Source organism: Tiliqua scincoides, chromosome 2 (assembly GCF_035046505.1).
Source record: "Tiliqua scincoides isolate rTilSci1 chromosome 2, rTilSci1.hap2, whole genome shotgun sequence".
NCBI classification, from domain to species: Eukaryota; Metazoa; Chordata; class Lepidosauria; order Squamata; family Scincidae; genus Tiliqua; species Tiliqua scincoides.
Window position 1 is genome coordinate 168,090,993 of NC_089822.1, and position 6,996 is coordinate 168,097,988.

General features: G+C 46.4%; 1 pseudogene; it reads left to right on the forward strand.

Annotated features, from left to right (window-relative positions):
* The first annotated feature begins 5,404 nt into the window (after window positions 1-5,404).
* Window positions 5,405-6,646, forward strand: LOC136638874 (volume-regulated anion channel subunit LRRC8D-like; annotated as a pseudogene).
* Window positions 6,647-6,996: the final 350 nt, after the last annotated feature.

The window sequence follows — 6,996 nt, forward strand, 5'->3', positions numbered from 1 at the left end:
TCTCTTTGATGATGTATTCCACCATCTTACCCATTATAGATGTTAGGCTGACTGGCCTATAGTTTCCCGGGTCCCCACTCTTTCCCTTTTTAAAGATTGGTATGACATTTGCTATCCTCCAATCCTCTGGCACCGTGGCCATTTTGAGGGACAAGTTGCATATTTTAGTCAAGAGATCAGCAACTTCATTCTTCAATTCCTTAATAACTCTTGGGTGGATGTCATCGGGGCCCGGTGACTTATTGATCTTTAATTTATCAATGAGGTCTGAAACATCTTCTCTTTCAACCTCTATCTGATTTAATTCCTTGGTCAGGAGGGGCCATTTGGGCAGCGGTATTTGCTCGAGGTCTTCTGCCGTGAAGACAGGTGCAAAGAACTCATTTAATTTCACTGCCATCTCTTAGCCTCTTTTTATCTCCCCTTTCCCTCCCTCACCATCGAGAGGGCCAACTGTTTCTCTGGTGCTTCTAACATATTTGAAGAAGCTTTTATTATTCCCCTTAATGTTGCTGGCCATGCATGCCTCATAGTCTCGCTTGGCCTCCTGTATCACCTTCTTACATTTCTTTTGCCACAGTTTATGTTCCTTTTTATTCTCTTCATTAGGGCAAGACTTCCATTTACAGAAGGAAACTTCCTTGCCCTTTATGGCCTCTCTAACTTGGCTGGTTAGCCATGCGGGCACCCTCCTGGACTTAGTGGAGCCCTTCTTCCTTTGCAGTATACACTTCTGCTGGGCCTCTATTACTGTTGTTTTAAGCAGCCTCCATGCACTCTGGACTCTTTTTACCTTCCCTTTCAACCTCCTTCTAACCAGCCTCCTCATTTGAGGGAAGTCTGCTCGTTGGAAGTCAAGGGTTTTTGTGAGAGATTTGCCTGGTATTCTTCCCCCAATGTGCATGTCGAAATGGATCACAGCATGATCACTGTTCCCCAATGGCTCACTAACATTTACATCTCTAACCAGGTCCTGAGTACTGCACAATATTAAATCCAGAGTCACCTGTCCTCTGGTGTGCTCCATGACTAGCTACTCTAAGGCACAGTCAAGAAACATGTCAAGAAATCCAGTCTCCTTTTTGTGACCAGAACGCAAATTGACCCAGTCTATATGAGGATAATTGAAGACCCTCATGATTACAACCCTGTCCCTCCTTGTCACCTCCCTGATCTGTTTCCTCATTTCAAGGTCCCCTTCCAGTTTCTGGTCTGGAGGACGATAGTACGCCCCCAGGATTACATTGCTCCTGAGGCCTGGTAATTTAACCCACAGAGATTCTATGGTGGAGTTGGACCCACCTTCAATCTCTACTTTGTTGGATTCTATCCCTTCCTTAACGTAAACGGCCACCCCACCGCTAACATGCCCCTCCCTGTCCCTCCTGCAGAGTTTATAGCCCGGGATTGCAGTATCCCACTGATTTTCCGCATTCCACCAGGTTTCAGTTATGCCCACTATGTCAATGTTTTCCTTAGTCACCAGATATTCCAGTTTTCCCGTCTTTGCTCGGAGACTTCGGGCATTTGCATAAAAGCATTTGTACATGGAATGCTTATTAGCTCCTTTGTCCGCGCATCCTCTCATTGTGCCAAACCGTCTATCTGTCACATCCCATCATGCTACCATTCCCAATTTCTTCTCCTACTCTGCCTTTACCTTGTTGTTCTCTAACCTCCCCGTCCTCGTCCCATAGGGATGAGGAGTTCCGAACCGGATGCCCCTCAGCTCCTGTTGGCTTTCCCCCAGAGATCAGTTTAAAAGCTGCTCTGTCACCTTTTTAATGTTATGCACCAGCAGTCTGGTTCCATTCTGGTTCAAGTGAAGCTCGTCCCTCTTGTACAGGCCCCACTTTTCCCAAAACATTCCCCAGTGCCTAACAAATCTAAACCCCTCCTTCCTACACCCTCGTCTCATCCATGCATTGAGACCCCTGATCTCTGCTTGCCTAGCTGGCCCTGCGCGTGGAACAGGTAGCACTTCTGAGAACGCTACCTTTGAGGTTCTGGCTTTCAGCTTCCTACCTAATAGCCTAAATTAGTCAAATGTGTTCACCTGTGGGCTGGGCAGAAATAGGCTTTAAACAGAGTAGGGGTTGTGTTTTCCTGGTTCCTAGGAAAGAGGGTTAAACTGAGGGAGTCCTCTGCACTTCTCAGATGGATGTGCTGCATCCTATTGCCACCTAGTGGTTGACACTATTTGAGCAACTGACAGAGAAATCTAGTACTAAAATCAGTAGAAAAGACTGAATTTGTTTGAGATACCAAACAAATATCAGGGTTCAGGCTTTGCTTGTTCAAGATGTTCAAGTGTAGGCAAATAGCCAGGTTTTCAATCCCAGTGGCGACGCAGCCTATGCACAATTGTGGTTTGCTCCTCCATGCTCTCATGGACTCCCTTTCAGAAGGAAAGGCAGGACATACATCTTAAACTTGAACTAAATAAATGGGGTGCCGCTGCCCATTCCTAACCTGGAACCAAACTTTCTTTGTAGTTCTTCATAGCACATGGATTTCTGGATCATAATCAGCCACTATGTGTTTCAGCTCTTAACCATATTCTGGTGGGGTGGAGAGCATGAAAGCAGTATCCTGTGTCAGAAGTGTAAAATACCACCACTAAATATCTTTTTGAAATGTATCAATACAGCCTTGAAATGTGACATACCTGCAAACTCTGGCCACACATCAGGTAGTCCACAGCCCACAGTCTGATTTATACAAATGTGGAAGAGCCTGTACATGAGATACAAGGACAGGGCAAGAACAGCTAACAAGCAACACAAGCACAGCAGACTAACAGCCTGATCCAATCCACATTTTCCTGGGAGTAAGCCCTATTGACTCTAATGGGTCTTGCTTCTGAGTAGATATGCATAAGATTGGGCTGTGTATTAGATAAAATGTTGACCTGGGATCAAGTGAGTGGAAGGGGCAGGTGTGCATGCTGGGATTCCTGCTTTTGATTCTCAGCTGTGGAAGAAAAGTGGGCCCTCTAGTAGTTTGAAGAGGCATAGCATGCAGAAGATAGTCTGGGAGCTCTTATTGATTATACCACATATCACTCTGGTTCAGTCTAGTACTGAGTACCATGAATGTACATGGTGCATTATAGAGGTACACAAGTCAAAAAATACAGGTGTGGTAGCAGCCAGGAAAAGCCCCTCCAACATCAGTAAGTTGGTGGGGTGGGTAGAATATCAGGCTGCTCAGACTTCTGCCAGCTAAATAGCTGGCAGAGTTCCAAATAGCCCCATAGAGCAGGCTGGGGCATTACTTGGCATAAGGGGAGAAACATACCTTTACCCCAAGGAGACCTCCAGCTGCTTCCTATCCAGCACTGGATACAGCACTGTGCCAGTGCAAGCTATACCAGTGCAGGTTAGGATTGGACTATCACAGCATTGTTGTGAGTCAAAATGATGGGGCGGGGGTACATATGCTGCCCTAAACTTCTTGCAAAAGGAATGGAATAACAATGCAATTGGCAGGGGTCAAGCCCTTGTCCGACCCCGGCCTTACCTGGCTGCAGGCCAGGGGCAGAACTGCCTGGCCATAGAGCCACCACCACCTCTCCAGCTGACCAGGTAAGATGTAGGGCAGCTGGGTGGGAGAGACCGCCCCCCCCCAGGGCTCACCTGACCTGAGCAGTGAGCAGGGCCTAGTCACCATTAACCACCAAAGAGGAAGGAAACAGGCCAGTGTCAGGACCCCTTTAAGCCTAGAGAGGGAGGAAGGGGAGGAGCCGAGAGTGTGGCTGGGGAAGATAAAAGCAGGGAGGCCTGTGATGACAGGTAGTTCTGGAGAGGGAAGGCAGGAGCTCCTGCCTGAAGACCAAGGGCCTCAGGTCCTGCCTCCAGGGAGGAGGACACAGGTGTTGTGAACCCCCTCCCCCTGGCTTGGTCTGAGGCTTCCCCTGCAAGGAACCCCAGGGAGGTGGACACCCCACCCAGGGGTCCCAAGAGACCATCCAGCGATCCTCGGCACCCTGCCAGATGATGCCCTGAGACCCCCCCCTTTTGGGGGCACCCCTCACAGCAATAAACAAAGTGAATGTACTATTTATTATTTTAGTTGCTTTCTTTATTTTCTTTCCTCTGTCTTCTGTGCATTACAGAATAAAGTGGTTGAATTGTAAGAGAAATGGTCACAATTGGGAGTCGTCACTTTGAAAACAAATGAATCCTGGGCAACAAGCTGTGTGTGTGTTTCTCCAATCTTTTCACCAGCATGCTGCTGCCATGGAAACAGTATAGAGCCTATTGCACTGAAAACTGCAGTCAGGGTTGTGTGCAAGCTAGAAGCAGATTCAAGGGGAAGAGGTCTGGGAGGATTCTTGTGGACTGAAAAGAGTCAAGATTCTGCGTGAAGCATACCAGGCTGCCTGTAGGTGAGGAACCGATGTCATATTGGAAAATAAAATCAGAGAGGGAGGGAAGTTAGATAGGCACACAGTCCATGGCTTGGTGGTGTTAGAACCATATCTAAACCTAGTTGTGTGTCCTAAACTCATCCTCCTAAGCAATATGTAAGTGCAGCCTGATATAGAAAAAAGAAGTATGGTAAGTTTGAAATGGTTGTGAAATGGTTCAGCTGCAGTCCCAGTTGTCCGGATATCAGGGCTGGAACCACATGAGTTTTGTTGTCAGTGCAGCTACTCTTTGCCACCAGTTTAGGCAGATTCATACATTACCATGGTTAAGTAACCACAGCACCTAGCTTGAAAAGTTTTTAAACTCTTTTTCAGAGGAAGAACTGCAGAATTGTAAGAACTATAGGCATTTCCATCTATAGAATGGAAATCTAAGTAATTTGTTCTGCACTGTCCTTAGCAGCAGCAAGGAGATGGAGGATAAAGCAACAGGCTGCCACTAGATACTTAGATTCAGCTGTTTCTCCAACTGCTTTCTTTGTGAATGTGTAAATCACTTACTGATGACTCCACTTTTAAACTGTGCCCTTGAAGAAAGTTATCCTTCCATATGTTCAGAGTGAGAGCTCATTACAGGCAGACTGTTTCCCAATGAGATATGTGCCAGGGTTTCAAGTGCTAGACCTCAAAGAGGGTGAGGACAATGGAGATGGAAAGCTGCCTAAGGCCATACACTGAGTCACAGTATTTGGTTGTATCCAAAGAAGGTTAGTCATGATTGAGCACGATTGAAATCAATGATTCAAGTTAGCTGTGACCAACCAGTCAAATTAATTTCAATGGGAGTTAGGGTGCAATCCTAACCCATTTTCCAGCACTGCACTGATGCAACAGTGTCAATGGGGCATGCACTGCATTCTTTATCAGAGGGTGGGAGTGGGGGAAGTAGTCAGGGAAGCCTCTTGGCTCATCTTTGTTTCTGTGCAAAAGTTGATAAAGTTATTTAATTTCTCCCCACTATTTCTTCTAGCTATGTTTACTCTGACAGAAGTGACCTCCCTTAATGACTTCCACGCTCGGTTCCAGACTCTAAAGCCTTGGTGGGATGTCCTGATGGACTACTTAGTACTAGCAATGCTGATGGTCTCTCTTCTCTCAGGTACTCTGTTAATCTATATTGACCAAGTGACCTGCTTGCCTCTAAATGATAAACTCAATGACACCACAGTAGCTATGGCCAACCTTGGAGCTACAGACCCTGCCATTAATGACAAGCTTCCTGCCACAAACAGCGGCCGCTCAATCAACCTTGACTACCAGCAGTACCTGTACATCAGTCACGTCTGCTATCAGAAGGCTTTGCCCTGGTTTTCCAAGTATTTTCCTTATTTGGCACTTGTCAACTCTTTGCTCTTAATGGCCACCAGCAACTTCTGGTTCAGATACCCTAAGACTTCATCAAAGATCGAACATTTTCTATCTATCCTTAGGAAATGCTTTGAGTCACCTTGGACCACCAAGGCGCTCTCTGAAATGGCCTGCCAAAATTTCCTTGGCCTGCCCAAAACCATCATTACTGACAGGTGTCAAGAACAACTAATTTCCCCTTCATCCTCTCCCATTCTAGACTGGAAGGATAGGGAGCAAGGCCGAGCACTCTTTGAGAAGATCTGCAGATTCAGAGCACATACCGAAGGTGCCAACCTGATTTACATGGTCTACATGGGACAAGCAATCTTCAGAGTTGCAAAGGTTCTTACAGTGATAGGCTACACCTCCAAGTGTGTAGGAACCATCTCTTTCAAGCATGTTTGCTGGCTAGACATAGAGGACTTCACTGGCTACTCAACTTTCCTCTGTACCCACAGCTTGGCTTTCATCCTACAGAAGCTGATGGCTACCTACTTGTTTTTGATAGTTCTCTATGGGATAGTGGGGGCTTATCCACTCTTGTGGCTGATATGGCAACCACTGAAGCAGTATTCTTTTAAGCAAGTGCAAGTAGCGAGTCGCTTTCTCAATATCCCAGATGTGTACAATGACTTTGCTTTCCTGCTGCACATGGCTGACCAGTGTGACCAACTATACTCATGGAGGCTTGCCCTCTTTCTGTCAGCCATGAGTGAAAACAGGCTGCTGGATGTCAGCCTGAACCATGAACTGGGAACTAAAAAGCTACAGAAGCATGCATAACAAGATCTGCAGGAGTCAGCTAGAGGCTTTGCAAACTGCCAGGCTTACCCAGGGTCACTTTGTGTAAAATGTATGTACTAATGTTTGCAATGATTCCAGAACTGAAGCTGTCAGCAAAATGTCAGTACTGAGCTACACCTTTATAAGTGCTCATTAGTCAAGGTGGAGTCCACTGACCTTTCTTCTGAAATGGTGTGGAGTGTTCCATGTCACATTTGCTGACATTACAAAGGTTCCCCTATGAGTGTCTTCACCAACTGCGTCTCCCATGCAACTTCAGCAAATTGAAAGTCATAGAGTCCCTGCACAAGCTTGGTAGCTTTCAAGCCCCCTTGCTCTAAGACAGTTTTGATAAAATTCCTGCTGTTTTGAGCACTTTCCACCTATCACTGCAGTCTCAAAGCCAAAAGTGATGGCACCAAACTGCTAGC